This window comes from Bicyclus anynana, chromosome 14 (assembly GCF_947172395.1).
Source record: "Bicyclus anynana chromosome 14, ilBicAnyn1.1, whole genome shotgun sequence".
Lineage (NCBI taxonomy): Eukaryota > Metazoa > Arthropoda > Insecta > Lepidoptera > Nymphalidae > Bicyclus > Bicyclus anynana.
In genome coordinates this window covers 12579224-12597510 of record NC_069096.1, presented here as the reverse complement: position 1 = coordinate 12597510, position 18287 = coordinate 12579224, and the positions used below count along the sequence as shown (strand labels likewise).

Here is an 18287-nt window from a genome sequence, read left to right as displayed (position 1 = left end):
CTCTGAATCTACTGAGTCGAATTTGAAAATTCTTTTACCACTAGAAAGCCACGTTATTTGTAAGTATCATGTAGACATATGTCATGTAAGTGTCATGACATGTATATACCTAATGTACAAGGAGAAACTGTCAGTTTTGAAAAGTTGTTTAATCAATCATTCGGTCAAGAATAACAATTCCAACTGTCAACACGTACGTCCTGAAAAGCCTGTTTTCGTCGATATTTCCGCGTTTTATTGTAGAGACTTATGTATAATTAAAATAAAAAAAGAACATCATCCATAAGAAAATATAATCCTTTCAAAAGATAAAAATATTTTTATGCGCGAGATGCGATTGGGTGCTAGTGATTAGTACAACAAATTGTAATAGGGTTTCTGCGTGCATACACCATAGTGGGATTCCTAATTTTGTTTCTATAATAATAATTAATTAAGTAATCATTAGGTATCTACATAATTATCACGACAGATATTCACATTACGAAACCTTAAATTAGTTTATAAATAACCTAACACACGCAGAACCTTTTAAATGTCAAGATGTGACCTTATTGTGTAATTATGTGGAAATAAAGATTCCTTAGATGTATACTTATATTGTTTGATATACTTACGAACTGTACCTACTGTAGAGTGTAAAAGAAGTTTCGAAGCTTCTGGAATGGCAACCACGCACCGGAAAACTAAGATTTGTTTAACTCCCACCAAGTGGATCGATGATATCTGAAGGAAAAAAATAGGTCGCTGGTCGCACTTATGATCTTGATGATTGGAAGCCCCTACAGAATGACTACGTCTAGCAATGGAAATCCATCGGCTGAGATGGCGATTAAAAATAGTTTTTACGTTCTATTTTATCATAGTGGGAATGTGGGGATAAATACATCATATATTACCTACTATTTATAATAATGATGGGTTGGATCTTAATTAAAACGGCATTTAGTTAACGATTGATGATTGTCTAATGTCGTCCTGAGGATCCACCGGTGTTTTTGTAGGACGTAGGTACCCACGTAGAGAATTTTTGTTTAGGTCTGGGTGACAAAAGACTTTCGCAAAATAATCGATTTGCTTTCGTTACTTTTTTATTGTTTACAAGTTAGTCCTTGACTACAATCTCACATGATGGTGATTGATGATGAAATCTAATATAGAAGCGAGCCTACCTTTTTTATCCTGTACTAGTTAGACTTTGACTACAATCTCACATGATGGTAAGTAATGATGAAATCTAACTATAGAAGGCTAACCTGTTGTTGGAGTAGGATGAAAATCCACACCCCTTTCGGTTTCTAATTTCGGTTTCTACACGACATTATACCGTTACGCTAAATCGCTTGGCTGTACGTCTTTGTCGGTAGGGTGGTTACTAGCCACTGCCGATGCCTCCCACCAGCCAGACCTGGACCAATTAAGAAAACCTCAATCGGCCCAGCTGGGGAACTCTGTCTTGTAAATCCACTGCGCTTACCACTGCGCCATGGAGGCCGTCAAAATACACCACAATTGAAGTATTTGTAGGATAAATATTAATTCCATCCTAGTTCCTTGTGACCTTAGCATACTCGCAGTTGCAGTGAAACACCACGTTTAGGTAAATGTAGACAAAACCGCAGAATCCAACGGCACTTTGTGGGTTACATCGGAACATACCGTAAGTCAGTATTCCAAAGAGCACGAGGTCATGTCTTTGAAATTGTTCGCAATCTTCGTGAACTATTAGTTGGCCACGATGCGCTGAACTTAGAAGCTTATTCGTGTTATCTGAGATAGCCTTGCCAAGCCAACTACGTGTGTGTTTGGGTTAAGGTTGATGCGATTTTAATTAAAGACGTTTTCCTACTATCAATAGCAAGCTCACTGATCAATATCGGTTTCTATTTCTATAACAAAGTAATTGCAGTATTTGTTGGATTTTTGTTTTATACAACGGGTTTGAGACGTCAAAATTGGCTCAATAGATTTGTATACAAAGTAACAGACTTTATTTCTATTTAATATTAGTATAGATTTAGCTATAACTCAGAAAGTTATGTTACGAGCAAAATTATATATTTCAAATTGAGTTTTGACGGCCTCCGTGGCGCAGTGGTATGCGCGCGGTGGATTTACAAAAACGGAGGTCCTGGGTTCGATCCCCGGCTGGGCAGATTGAGATTTTCTTAATTTGTCCAGGTCTGGCTGGTGGGAGGCTTTGGCCGTGGCTAGTTACCACCCTACCGGCAAAGACGTACCGCCAAGCGATTTAGCGTTCCGGTACGATGCCGTGTAGAAACCGAAAGGGGTGTGGATTTTCATCCTCCTCCTAACAAGTTAGCCCGCTAACATCTTAGACTGCATCATCACTTTCTATGAGGTGAGATTGTACTCAAGGGATAACTTGTAAAGAATAAAAAAAAAATGAGTGGAAATAGAATCAGTTCCAAAATTAATAAAGAACGGTGAAATAATTAAGATTAACATAAATTACATTTAACATCGTAATTCTCGATTAATAGCACAAAATCTAATAATTTTCTCAACACACAACCTGTTGGCAACATTAATTGATTTTAAATACGTCATTAGTGTATAGTGAAATCCGAGTCATTTCGCAAGATCTCTGACGCTAGGCAACCTTTAGCCTCGATGAGACGAGCGGCCTCTCTCTTTTGAACTCGACACGATTCTCTTATTAATCTGTGGAAAAATGTTACGGCTATTATTAATCTATGGAAAAATGTTATTTTCACACATCGCCATACCCGAAGCCTTAATTACTCGCCATTGCGGGAAATTGAGGCTTTTTCAACCCATTTCCATTAAGTCGGTTAATTGTTTTTTCTTTGTACATATGCAAACAAACATAAAACCGTCTATATATAGATGGTTTTATGTTGGTTCCCTTTTGCAGACGATTTTTTACTTCACTACACAGTAACTATTAAATGTGACATCGTGAGACTGTAATTGCACCTGATGCTAAGTGACGATACAGATACAAAGAAAACTTGCTATTTAGAATCGGTAAAAGACTAACCTACTTACATCAGTTAATTAGCTTTACAACAAGTTCACATATTTTTTTTAAATATTAGCCATATCTTTTTTTTTTAATATGACCAATATTCCCATTCCCCTCCAATAAGTCGGGAAAGACTGTAGGAGTGGGTACGACATTAGACAATAAACAAGCGGGGATCGAACCACCACCTTCGTGGCGTAGTGGTATGCGCGGTGGATTTTCATGACGGAGGTCCTGACGTATCGCTAAGCGATTTAGCGTTAGCGTTTGAAAAAAAACCCCTCGGTGATGAGTCCGACCGCTCTTACCGTTGAGCTATTGAGGTTATATAATTCCATTCCTTAAAATTCTGAGTGTAGTATAGAGTAGTGTAACATAGAGTAAAAACCAGGGAAGTGCACTTGCTTTAACTCTATGTTTCTACACTACAATTGCGTAAGATTCTAACTCACTTGAGAATGTCTTGCTTTAATAATTTGCTGTATTTCAATATAAAGGGTGTTTTTACAATTGCTTACTACCATGTATTTTTTTTTATTCTTTACAAGTTAGCCCTTGACTACAATCTCACCTGATGGTAAGTGATGATACAGTCTAAGATGGAAGTGGGCTAACTTGATAGGAGGAGGGTGATCCCCACCCCTTTCGGTTTCTACACATCATACCGGAACGCTAAATCGCTTGCGGTACGTTTTTGTCGGTAGGGTGGTAGTTGGCCACGGCCGACGCCTCGCACCAGCCGGAACTGGACCAATTAAGAAAACCTCAATGGACGTCTTGTCTATCCACCGTGCATACCACGGATGCCAAAAACTAACTCCAAAAATACAGTAGCTGTATAAAAACAAAAGCATCAAATAGCAAACGTACATCTGTATGCGATTGTATCACGAGGTGGTCATAAATTTAAAAATTCATAAACGCTATACAGATGCAGAGATAACAAATTAAACGCAGTGAAAGCGCGAACTTTCGAGAGAATATCTGCATTCAAAATAGAAAACACCGGGTCATCTGAGTTACGGGGAGCGGTGTTTCAATATCGCTGTCGGTAATCCATAACTTGCAAAATCTATTGAGACTTTGACTCTTATATTTGTTCTGCAAGGATTCGTTTCCGCGAGAGTTTTATTTATTCAGCTGGTAACGATTGGAAATATTTTAGCGGATAAATTGTCTAACTATGATATTTATATTTATTCTGCTAGGATTTTTTATTTTTTTCATTTATTATATGAATTTATTATTTACTCAGAGTAATTTCTCGTAATCGTATATTGAGAGAAAATATTTTAAGGCGAAAAATAATCTAACTGTAACTAAATTAATTCTCTAGCGGACGCCCTATCTTCGTCCACGTGATATTTAGTTTTTCAAGAATCCCGTGGGAACCAAGAATTTTTTCGGGATGAATATAGCATATATGTTGCTCTATAACCTCTATCTTTCAGCAAAAGTATCATGAAAATCCGTTCAGCCATTATAAGATTAGCCTGGACAAACCGAAAAACAAACAGAATTTTAAAAAAGCTATAAATATGTTTTAGTATCGTGTATACAGCTATAATCACTTGAAAAATACAGTTATTTCCTTAAGTCACAGACAGACACATCATATATATATTTATATACAGGATGCTCGGCAGTATTTCCCATAACTCTAGGATTAAAAAAGTGGTTCCCGTTCCCGTAGAAATATGGGGATAATATATAACCTATACCTTCCTCGATAAATGGGCTATCTAACACTGAAAGAATTTTTCAAATCGACCAGTAGTTCCTGAGATTAGCGCGTTCAATCAAACAAACAAAGTCTTCAGCTTTATATTATTAGTATAGATACAAACAATATTATTAATCATTGCCACACATCCAGTTAAATGAACGAAGATAAATGGAAATCTAAGTACAAACGTATTCAAAGCTAAGATCAAATACATTATAATATATAAGAATATATTCTGGAGTCATTGGTTCGAATTTGAAATTATAATATAATACCTCCCGTTCGCTTTATCAAAGAACACTTTGAGAGATCTAAGGAGCACATTTGGATAAGTGACTGTGGCAACGTTTTGCCATTTCATCTAAAAGCGGTGAATGGTCTACCGAGAGAGTTTCCTTTGTAAGCAAATGCAGTTAGTTATAACTCTTTGAGGTTGTATATTGATTATTAATAACAAATTCGCGTCTATATAAATATGTTACACATGCTAAAACGTGCTATTAAGTGTGCTCCATACGAGCATGCTTATCATCAGTATACATTTGCTTGCAATAAGCATGCTATTTACCCGACTGCAAGAAGTGTTTTTCGCGCGTATCTTGTATTTATGTTTGTATGTATGTATGTATGTATGTATGTATGTATGTATGTATGTATGTATGTATGTATGTAATATTCTTTATTACCTCATGTCTTCCAAACCACTGAACGGATTTACGTAATTAGGATATCGTTTAATTTGTCTCAATAACCCAAGTGTTTTTAGATAGGTGAACCTAAAAATAAAAATAACAAGATGACTGTGAGACGCTCGAGGTGAAAAATTTTTTTTTTTCTAATATTGCAATATGGGTATCAAATTCAAGAGCTTTTTGTGAGGATTCTAAAATAGTAAATCATTATCATGTTTAAAAAAACTACAATTAGAAAAACGTAATTTTTAAAATACGCGAGGCGGATGACTATAGGTGCGAGCAGGTTTGTGAAGTGAAGTTTTAAGTAATAGACTAAATTAAATATATTGATTATAAAAATCGGCTAAGTGCGAGTCGGATTCGCCCACCGAGCGTTCCGTAGAATTTTTTGAATATTTGCTTAACCTCGGTTGGACGTATAAATTATCGTAGGTACTTTGTAATAAACGTAATAAATAAATCCGAAATTAACCATCTATCGTAGTAGACCTATTAAATAATGTAGAAGAAAATCATTCTATTCAATATCTAAGGTCCCGACTGTTTTCTAATTGCTTTCTACACTTCTGGACTGAGCTTGTTTCTTTTTCTTTTCAGTTTTTTTATACTTTATGCAGTCGAGTTTTTTTATTTGTTTAATTTATTTATTTATTTTAAGTATGCTCCAAACAAACAAACATTCCAATTACACATGCTAATTTGTATCTATCGCTCTCTGTCTATAGTATCGTGTTGGACAGGGAGAGATGAAGGTGAAGAAAATACAGAATATCAATGCTGATCGACTAGCATACTCAATAAACAAACCTATTCGGACAAACAATACGAGTACTTTCTTAGATACGGAGAAAGAATGATGTCCCAAAAATATATTTGTCATCGCATAAAGCCAACATAAAGTATTTCATTTTATATAGATAGTGTGATACTTCTTTTTTTCCCTTTTCAGTTCGTTACACATAAGCGGTCGGGTTTTTTGTTTTTTAATAATATTTTTTTAATCCATGAAATGTATATTGGACAAACAGAATGTATAGAAACCGTAGAGCAATATCAAATACAAGATTATGTTCAGAAAAATCGATGACGAGACGAGGAACTTCGGTAAAAATGTAAGTAAAATGCATTTTCAAATTTGCTGCACGGACGAAAACTGCCGGGAAATTCACTAAGGGGAAATCAGGTTGATTGTCTCTCGCAATAAAAAGATACGACAGAAGTCCAACAGTTTTAGAAGTTCTATCAGCTGTTATGAAACTTCCGTACGGCGCATGGATTGAATTTAATAACTGGGTAGCTCTGGGATATCATATTTTTGATGACAAGTTATCTAAATAGTTTGATCTCATTGATTATTAATCCCCGACGCAAATAGATTGGTGTTATAAGTTTGACGTGTCTGTCTGTCTGTCCGTATGTATACACCATAGCTCCCGAACGGATGGAACGATTTCAATTTAGTTTTTTTTTATGACTTATGATTTTGATGAAAATCGGTTAAGCCGTTTAAAAGTTGTGGGAGTTGTAAGTGGGTAAGAATAACCGAAAGTCTGCAAATATACGTGAGCGGAGTCTCAAATGAAAGCGCACTGAATTCGGGAACCTTCGGTGATTTTTAAAATTATTTAAATTTTTTGTTTTTAATTTTCATGTATTGATATATTACAGCTATCGGGTTAAATAAGCCCAAAGTTTATACACATAAAGATATCTATAGTCAAAGTCGAAGTCAAAATTCATTTATTTCAATTAGGCTTAGTTTACAAGCACTTTTGAAAGGTCAAGATTATATAAGATCATAATTTAATTTAATCTAATGGTTGTAATAATAGTCGAAAACTTAAAACTAAAGTTACGAGGGTTCCAAACGCGCCTTGGTACGAGAAGAGCCCACAACAAACTGAGCCAAGGTTTTTACTAGCAGACGCCCGTGACTTCGTCCGCGTGAAATTTAGTTTTTCATAAGTCCCGCGGGAACCATGAATTTTTCCGGGACGAAAATGTGTTAATCCAGAGTTAAATCTATTTTCAATTCAAATGTCAGCTGAATCGGTTCAGTAGTTGCGGCGTTAAAGAGTAACAAACTTCCAAACAAACATCCATACAAACTTTCGCGTTCATTATATTAGTAGGATAATCCACAGGCTAGTTGAAAAGTCAAGTGGCATTAAAGCCTGCGGATTCTATCCCCCAAAATACGTACGAGTATATCTATAAGGCTTTTCAATTTAGAATCGACCGGCCAAGCCGGGTAAGGAGCGGGGTAGGGAAGATTGATATTTTGGATTTTATCCGGGCCCCGGGCCAGCGAGGCCGCACAAGTGAGCGATAGCTACAATACGTCCCGGCTAATGATATCCAGGGCTTATCGACTCGTCCGCCGCGCGTCATTTTTACGGATTCGTCGGGATTTATGTAAATTTGTTTTGTCAGCGACCCGGGTTGTTGCGAGGCGAATCTGCCGATACCGATTGTGAATATCGACATTGTCAAATTTTCCTGTTCTTCGTTTTTGATGAGGCACATTCTGGGAGGTCGTGGGCGATTTTTGGGTGTTCTTGATTTGTATGCTTCATATTATTGTTATAGTTAATTGTTAGAATTGTAAGGTAAAGTGAAGTAGCTTCATCTTATATTACATTTATAGGTAGGTATATCATTTATGATTCAACAGATTGTAGTATTACTGTTACCTGATTTATTAAATTATTTAGTTAATGTTGCCTTTTACCTTTACTTACTTACTTTAGTTTTATATTTTGTTCTTCCTGTACGTTCATTTGAGACGGTACATTTAGATTTTTTTAATACTTTCAATTTTGTTGCAAAATTCTGAGAAAGCTAGACATCACACCTTTCAAATTGAACCACCTTGGTATTATACAAGTTGTACTCTCTTGTATTATAACAATTAGATCTAGGATTGCCAAGTGGTTGAAATAAAACTATTCTACAATATCACTATTTTGTAACGATGAATTGTAACTCGATATTGTGAATCTCGAGCTCGTCTCTATCTCTCTTATTTTAACACAATAATAAAAACAAAAAGATGTAAAGACCGATTCAAGATTCATACCATCGAGTATACACTCTCTTGGACCTACAATTAGATCTAGGATTGCGAAGGGGTGGAAATAAAACTATTGTACAATAAGTACGTGTAGGGGCTGACGCAGCGCTTAGTTTAACCGCCATGTAATGCGAGTGTACTGGAATTCTATGAGTCAGTCCTTAATGTACCGGCGTGCGCATAAGACATATTCAATAAAGTGAATTACTGTGAATATAGAAGGACTCTTATTTCTCACCCCGCAAGGTCAATCGAATACGCTGATCATTATTGTAGATTACCAATACCCCTACAGTCAACATCCAACATTGGCATCCAACATAGGGATCCAACATACGTACCAATACTTTGTAACGATGAGTTGACAATGTGATTCTACAACTCGTCTCTATCTCTCCTATTCTAACACAATAATAAAAACAGATGGAACGAGCTATGTTAGGAGTATCTCTGCGTGATCGAATCAGAAATGAGGAGATCCGCAGAAGAACCAAAGTCACCGACATAGCTCAACGAGTTGCGAAGCTGAAGTGGCAATGGGCGGGGCACATACTTCGAAGAGTCGATGGACGTTGGGGTCCCAAAGTGCTGGAATCGCAACCCCGCACTAGGATTCGCTGAATGCAGGTGGCTCAGTATCGTGATGTTTGGAGGTCCCTACAAAAGGCCTATGTCCTGCAGTGGACGTCCATCGGCTGATGTGATGATGATGATGATGATGAATAAATACAGAAACACCAATTTTTCATTCATACTGTCGAGTTACAAAAACACAGAATTTACGCTACTGTAGCGAAATCTGGGCTAGTTTTGCAACTTATCGGACGGGTTGTAAACTTTCATATCAACATATTCAAATGTTTACTAATTTGCGGCCAGTTTTATGACTGCACTGTTTGGTAAAACCGCTGTATAATGCTTATTAATATTCATATCAACGCGAAAAATGGTAGCATAGATGGTTATATAATTTACTAGCGGATGCCCTGTGGTTTCACACGCATTGTACTCATCTTCATCGCTATCACTGAAGCCCACTGCTGGACACCTATGTCCTCTTTCATAGACTTCTAAGCACATCGGTCTCGAGCCGCCAACATCCAGCGGCTCCCTGCAACCCGCTTGATGTCTTCGGCCCACCTAGTGGGGTACCAACCAAAACTGCGCTATTAAGACATGTAATAGTCGAAATTGGCTGGATAAGAAAAGTGTAGTATAATGTGTACATATTGTTAAAACACAAAAAAAATATATGTAAAAACCTAAAAATAAAACGCTCGCAGAAATTTATTAATTACTCATTCACTCAGCACGAAATCTCGAGAACCACTTTACGCGCAAAGATGAAATTTGACAGAGAAGTAGTTTACAGTTAGCAGACTTCACCTAAGAACGGATTTTGCAAGAGGGCCGAATTAAGGAGTGCGTCCGCTAGTAAAACAGTACAAGGTGCAGCATTTAAATGATTTTAAATTGTCTTGACTGAGATTGAAACCTAAGACCTCATTGGCTTAAACCAATGCCTTAACAACTACGCCATGAATGTCAAATATTTATAAATCTCTATTACAGAGCAGCTGAAACGACACTGATAGTATTGGAGTAGATAAGATAACGGACGAAATGGAATCGAAATGAGTTATATTTTGACGATAGCGAAGTAGATACTCGTATGTTCTGAAATACGTGTACATTCATATTTATTAGCCCACGCCTCGCGATTTCACCCGCATAGTTCCCGGTCCCGTGAGAATACGTAGATAAAATATAGTCTATATTATTTGTGAGTGTCATAACTCACAAATAATATATCTTTATAGTAGTAAAAGAATTATCAAAAAACGGTCCAGTATATCTAGAGATTACCCCCTAAGACACCACAAACCTTACCTTATAATATTAAATAAGTGTAGATTGAGTTTATGCTGGTGAAGTGTGCGTGTGTGTTTATGTGTAAGTGTAAGAGATAAAAATGGCTACTTTGGAGAACAATATTCGATTGACAAAGGTATACAATTTTTTTTACGATACTTATAATCTTGTACATTCTGATAGAATGAAATAAATTTAAACAATTTTTTAGTCACGCCATTTTATATTTAAACATCGCACATCCACTCCAATACTGTAGTGTAGGTAGGTGTGTCAAATTCCACCAGTTTAAGGCAATACATATACCACGCAACAGCGTACGGGGGGGCGTCTTCGCAAATTGAATGAGCGTGCACATGATTACCTCCACATTGCCTCGATACGATCGAAGTAGAATGGGACAATGCGCGCCACCGCGAGCGCTTTGCCTTTGTGCTTGTACACGTTGACTCGCGGGCGCGGAGGCGGAAGCGGTAGCGGGTGCGGTAGAGTCGCGGTCACGAAATATCAAACTCATAACAAAATATACAAGTATCCGCGAATATATAACAATATAAGCGGATAAAATGTCTGTCGCCGATAGGTTGAACCTTTGCTTGCTTGCATAACCGTCATGTCATGTAAAGTTGTCAAGTTGAATAAGTCAAAGCGAAGCGAATCACCACCACCTCGAAATTAGATTAACCGAAAAACAAATCAGACATTCTATGACAAGCTACAAGAAGAGACTGGAAAACCACAAACTTATTAGCAACGTTCTTAGTGCAGAATTACTCCAAATTTAAATTATTGAAAAGAAAAGCTCCTGCTGACCTTTAGTAGACAAAATAAAATATATTTAGGGCTCAAGCCTCTGGACCACTTGTCGTCCAAGTCAAATATTACATTCATAGCATTTGCTGAATATCGAAAGAACAGATTGCAAAAGTAAATACAAAAAAAAAACGTCGTGATTCGCACGTGGGGTTAAGTAGCGGACAAACTAGAGACTGGCGTGCTCGCAGATATAAGAAACTTATGATGTCGTCCGTGTGTTCACGTCGAACTAGCAATTATTATCTCGTGACGTCAGATAAGTTTATACCCTGTACGTCGTCAGTACGTCGCGTAAACGCCTAGCAACCAAGGTGACGACATCTAGTCCACCGCTCCCACCTCCGCGCCCGCGTCCGCGTGTCGTATGTGAACAAGCACTTACATCACACACAATTATACGTGTGGGAACAAAACGACGACCCGTAATCGGTAACCAACTTACTCGTATACATGCGTAACGTAACACTTGAACGCTTCGCATAATTTAAATACGATTACGAATAACCATCGTTTTATGTACAAATGGTAGATAGGCCGTGCGTCACATGAATAGCATGAGTCTTCGTGAGAGAGACATAAATTTCACATTATGTAGGGAAAACGACGATTTATTAAAACAGACTGACTTAGCTGGGGCAAAGTTTTATTATTTCAAAGATTACTTGCAATTTTCTCTAGCAAACGCTTCGTGGTTTTACCCCCGTAAAATAACCCCGTGATATTCACATAAATAAGTTCAACAGATCCAGAGATTACCACTATAAACTCAAAAACACACAAAACACACATTTTACCACGATAATATGATATAGATATATCAGATATTGCCACATCTGTAACAGTATGGTTATAAGACCACTATATTCTACTTCTTTTATACGAGTAATATTATGTTTTATTCATTACGATTGTCATAATGTTGTTTAACATAATTTAAAAAAATAATAAAAGCCAAAGATGAAACCTCAAATCGTGCACAAACGGGTCGCGTTAACACAACTCGTTCGTTAACTAAATCGTTCGTCCCGCCGACAACAAGCTTTAACGGACACGTGAAGTGATCGCATCATTACTGCCGTCTCGACCGTGGTCATACTGCCGATGTACACAGGCGTGTACGACGAGGCTGTGTCCGGTGCGTCGGTATTTGTGTAACTGTATTGTTATCCCACTATTTAATGTCTTCTACTAGGTACAATATCGTTATCTATACACGTTTGTTTCGTTTTGTTTACACTTCAAGTTTTTTTGGCGTTTCTTAATGTTTTATTAAAGTCGAATATAAATTAGTAAATGAATTTGCGAGTTTGGCACTAGATATATTATTAATTGTTGAATAAAAGTTACTGCTGCAACTTCAAATCGTAAACAAAGGGGTCGCGTTAACACAACTCAATCTGCAATCAAATCGTTCGCCCCGGCCGACATCAAGCTCTATTGGACACGTACAGTGATCGCATCAGATTACTGCCGTCTCGACCGCGGTCATACCGCCGATGTACACAGGCGTGTACGACTAGGCTGTGTCCAGTGCATTGCTATTTGTGTTACTGTGTTGCTGTCGGAATATTTCATGTGACTTATCGCAGTTACGAGTAAAGTATCTAGAATAATACAAAATGTATAATATACAAATTATTATCTAACAAGCTATGAATCATCATAATATATCATCAGTGGCGTGCATATAGTTTTTAACTATACGCACTACAAGTAAAAGTTGGAAAATTCCTTGTCCAACTATGTGTTATGTGGTCTAACAGGTTTCTATTAAGTCCTTAGAGTAGGCTGTATTTTTTGGCATCTATGAAATGCACGTCAGTGTATCATCTAACTAATGCTTTACTAAGACCTTACCAAATTTGATTGGGCAGGGATAACAACACGAACAAAGAAAGGGAGTGTTGACAAATTATGAAAGCAGTCTTTATAGTCCAGGCGTCTTAGGTTTTATCTGGAGAAAAATTCCTTTTGAGCTGAATTTTTGTATACACCTTTATTACGGTGTTATTATAAAGATGTGAAAAAAGACATCGATATCGTGCCGGCTTACAAAGGGCAAAAGGTTACGAAAATCAGTTTCTTGCAAATATTTCGCGACCTATTGTTCGGAGGTCAATAGGTATATCATGGCCATATTCAAAAACCTAACCATTTACTTAAGGAACAGGTGCTTACAATTTCAACGACAACCATGTGAAATACAATAGTACCAGGAATAGTACTACTTGGTGATCAATATAAGTGTGACAATAATTCTCAGACGAGCTCATGCACAAAAAGCTCTAATACTACTAAAATCCTACTCTACTGGAGCGAGATGCCATAGACTAATATTATACAGTAATCTTGTACCTGTATAGGTACATAGTTCATCATACCCGTAAGTGAATTACACATTTGCGACAATCTCCAAACGGTCGGAACGTTCAGTGACAATAGCATTAGGTACACAAACGTTATTAATTTCATCAAATGCAATTCCGGCCGAGTACGTGCATTAGGCGCAAACAGCGATTCAGGCCAGATTAGTGTATCGCTCAGCCGTTGAGACGTGTATTGCAAACAACTAAGTCCTCTGTAGCCGCACTAAGTACTCGCAGCGTGGCTATTGTTGGTCTGCCCGTTGAATTGATTGAAACTAACGTGTAGTGTATTCGATACTAAACACAGAACGTTGAGTGTGATGATGAATTAGATGCGGGACTCATAGTGAAAACTTATTTAGGTAATATTTGCTATTAGTAATCTTTAATATGTGCGTGATAGCCCAGTGGGTCTGACCTGATCACGTGTCTCAAAAACGGTGAAGGAAAAACATCGTGAGGAAACCTGCATACCAGAGAATTTTCTTAATTCTCTGCGTGTGTGTAGTCTGCCAATCCGCATTGGGCCAGCGTGGTGGACTATTGGCCTAACCCCTATCATTCTGAGAGGAGACCGAGCTCAGCAGTGAGCCGAATATGGGTTGACAATGATGATGTTGATGAATATGTGCGTTAGCCTAGTCTACCTATCTATATAACCCGATTATAAAAAAAAAACCTTGCCATGACGTGGAAAACAACTAATTTCTTCTATTAGGTACTTAGAGTGGTATAAGCACAGACTGCTTAAAATACACGGGACGCCCTTGGAACGTTCCAGGGTTTTTATTTTTCTTGCCTAGCTAATTTAGAAATTTTTGAACATGCACAAAAATTAAGATTTTATTAATAATTCTTTATTTTTATAAACCATCCTTTTGCTCAAAAAATGCGACACCTATGAAAATAAATATTTTTCCTCAGACAAGCACTGTCAAAATAGCTAATTTACTACGTTGGTCATATTGTGTCAATGATTTTACAAAAAGGTATCCCATAATGACAAATGACGATGCTACTAGGCAGGTCTACACCCCGGACAAGCTTTGTCTAAAAGGGCCTCACTACTAAAAAACAATCATGACGCAGGGATAAGAATCAAGAAGATATCTATTTGTCTTTGCCTTGAAGCCACTGCAGTTGGAAGTGTCTGGAAACATGCGTTATAAGAATCAAAAAGAGAGGTATCTATTTGTCTTCGCCTTGAAGGCACTGCAGTTGTAAGTGTCTGGAAACATGCGTTATTAGAATCAAGAAGATTGGTATCTATTTGTCTTAGCCTTGAAGGCACTGCAGTTGTAAGTGTCTTGAAACATGCGTTGTAAGAATCGAAAAGATAAATAGGTATCTAATTTTCTTTGTCTTGAAGGCACTGCAGTTGTGTCTGGAAAAGTGGAAACATGCGTTATAAGAATCAATCAAGAAGATAGGTATCTATTTGTCTTTGCCTTGATGGCACTGCAGTTGTAAGTGTCTGGAAACATGCGTTACAAGAATCAAGAAGATAGGTATCTATTTGTCTTTGCCTTGAGCCTGCAGTTGTAAGTGTCTAGAAACATGCGTTGTAGGAATCGAGAAGATACGTATCTATTTGTCTTTGCCTTGAAGATACTGCAGTTGTAAATGTGTTGAAACATGCGTTGTAAGAATTGAGAAGATACGTATCTATTTGTCTTTGCCTTGAAGGCACTGCAGTTGTGTCTGGAAACATGCGTTATAAGAATTGAGAAGATACGTATCTATTTGTCTTTGCCTTGAAGGCACTGCAGTTATAAGTGCCTGGAAACATGCGTTGTAGAGATAAACTTTCCACACCTTGGCGGTTCTTTGAAAAGGCTTTGTGCGAGTTGATTGGATGCCACCGCTCTGGGCAACTCGCTATTCAGTGATATAGAATTGTGAAGGAGTAGGTATAAGAGAGCAAAGGCTTTTAGCACTCACTAAAGGATGTCTTCTTAGTTGACTGATTTGTCACAATAATTATGCCTAGGAAGTCATAAAAAATACGCTTGGTTAGTCGGTTCTAGAGACTTAAACTACTTTTTGAAGCTATCACATTCCATTCTATATATACATATTTATATATATATTTGTTTATTTATTTTTATTCTTAATAGTTGGTCACCGTAAATACTTAACTATAGAATGAGCATATAGGTTGGTTGAATAACATCAATAACATAAAGGTTTTCAGCCTTTATAAAATAAGGTTATTCATTATTATTCAGTAACACTTCTTCTTGTTGTTTCCGCCCGCGTCACCACATGGCTCCACGGAAGACCAGCGCTGCGCTGGTGCATCCATCACTAGCGTAGCACATGCTGAGTAGTGACCATTTTGGTACCACACACATCATTTTTAGATTTATTTAATATCTTTTTTAATTTTAACTTTATTTATTTCAAATATTTTTTTCTTTTATTTTGTTGTCTGCTGCTCTTGCTCTGCTCTTTCTTTCTTTAGGTATGTCATCGCAGTTATTATCATGAGGCTATTTATAATCGGACTAAGAGCAACTATAAATAGTCTCATATTTATAACATGTTAATATGAGAATGTCAAAAGTTTTGTTGGTTATTTAGCGCGATTCCCTGAGGACGTCAGATACCAAGCCAAGCATATTGCGGGGGAGCATTTTGTTGCCGCCGCGGAGTAATGCTGTGGCAACAGTAATTTAACCCGGGCATTATCAGAGCTAGTGGGCGTGAAGAGATAAACATATCCCGTGTACGGTTTGTTAGGCGAAACGATTTGGACGTTCCTCTTCGTATATTGTATAATACTAATAATTTACTTCTCTTATATTTTATCATAATTATATGTATAAATGCGAAAGATCATTCATGACGAAATCTCATAAACTGCTTGATGTACAAAGCTGAAATTTGGCATGGAGGTAGTTTATAGTTAGTAGGTATCTACTAAGAACTGATTTTGCGACAGGGCCGGATTAAAGAGGTCTAAGATTGGAAGAAGTCGCAGGCGTCCGCTAGTCTCTTTATAATAGACTAGCCACCGTCGAATTGTGGTTTCATCAGCATAGTTTTCGTTACCATGAGAATATGCAGATTCATTATAGCCTATGACACTCACAAATAACGTGGTTTTTTATGGTAAAAGAATTTTCAAAATCGGTTCAGTAGATCCTCTGTTACGACGACCTCCTTGGCGCAGTGGTATGCGCGGTGGAAATTCAAGACGAGACGAGACAAGACGGAGGTCCTGGGTTCGATTCCCAGAACATGTCTCAACAGACACCACAAAGTTTTTTTTTTAAAGTAAGAACTTTAAAGTAAGAACTACTTAGTTAGCTTAGAAAAATCCCCATTCGGTATAAAACCAGATTTTAGTGGACCCCCGCTTACGAATCATGAACCCCCAATCACGTCAACATAGACCCAGCCGAGTCTTCCGTAAATGCTTGGGGGATATCTGGACCACTTTGGGAATCGAAGATCTAAACCGATGGCTCAACCCACTCTCATACTATCCAGTACATATATTATGATACCAATGATGTCGAATACTAAAAAAAAATCCCAATGTTTTGTTGCCCGAACCAGGACTCCAACCCAGGATCTCGTGATCCGTAACCATACTTCGAACCTCTGAACAAACAAGGCAGTAGGTATTCAGGGCCAATGTATCAAATTCAGATTTTACAATTTTTAGCAGATCTCCGTTAGAAGTGGCACCTTAAGATGAGATAACAAATTAAGAAATTACTTAACACAGTTCACACACAATTTGTACATAGACTTATAGGCCGAGAGACTGTGATCGTGAGACGTTCGTCATTTAATAAGAGCTGAAAGATTGTTCGGCTACTCCTGCCATATGTAAGTAGAAAGACAATTAAGGAACCGTAGTGAATTTTGGAAAAAGCTGGTTTGTATGGTCGTGGCCCTGAAGCATACAAGTATAATAGCCATTGTCATGCCATTTATTTATGCCATTGTCATGTAATGGAGGTCATTGTAGCACGAGTGCTACAATTGCTAATTATGTACAGTGGCATACAATACATTTTCTACGAGCATAATAAAATTATGTGTGTGGTAATGAACAATCCCAAACGATCTGTAGGAATGAATAGCTTTGTGATATGGTTTGAGGTTTTGTATCGAGTAGATTAAGAAACTGGAGTACAAAAAGTATATTTTTTGTATTTTCTTTGGAGAAATTATAAATCGAGTCTACGTACCTACACTTTACCAGAGACCCTTAAATTTTAATTTAACGGTGTTTTTCAAACATATCCAACGAGCCACAGTTGCGTACAATACCTACTAACATATAGAAGAAGCATGGCAGGAGAAACTTGTGTATAAAAGGACGAACGTCTGGCGATCACTGGCTCTTGTACTATTATAAAAACTATCAAAGTGAATGGTTTACTTCGCCCCGAAACAAAATTTCGAGACTGCAACGTAATTGCTATCGTCTAAGCCGCGGTTGTTGGAACAATTAAGAGCCGTCACAAAGTTAGTTGCTTCTGATAAACATTTGTGTTGCGGAGATCAGAGTGATTTCACACGGTGCCTTCGGACAAATTAATTTCAATGTTTAATTAGCGAACGCGCGCACTGCAGGTTTGTTCGGCTGTTTATATTTTACTAGATGACGCCGCGCGGTTTTACCCTCGTGGTTGCCGTTCCCGTAACACTGAAAGAATTTTTCAAATCGGACCAGTAGTTCCTGAGATTAGCGCGTTTCAATCAAACAAAC

At 37.5% G+C, this 18287-nt stretch overlaps 1 protein-coding gene across 6 annotated transcripts in view; it reads left to right on the top strand.

Moving 5' to 3' along the window:
- Positions 1-18287, top strand: part of LOC112054984 (putative polypeptide N-acetylgalactosaminyltransferase 9) — a 214629-nt gene that overhangs the window by 72253 nt on the left and 124089 nt on the right. The window lies entirely within an intron of this gene.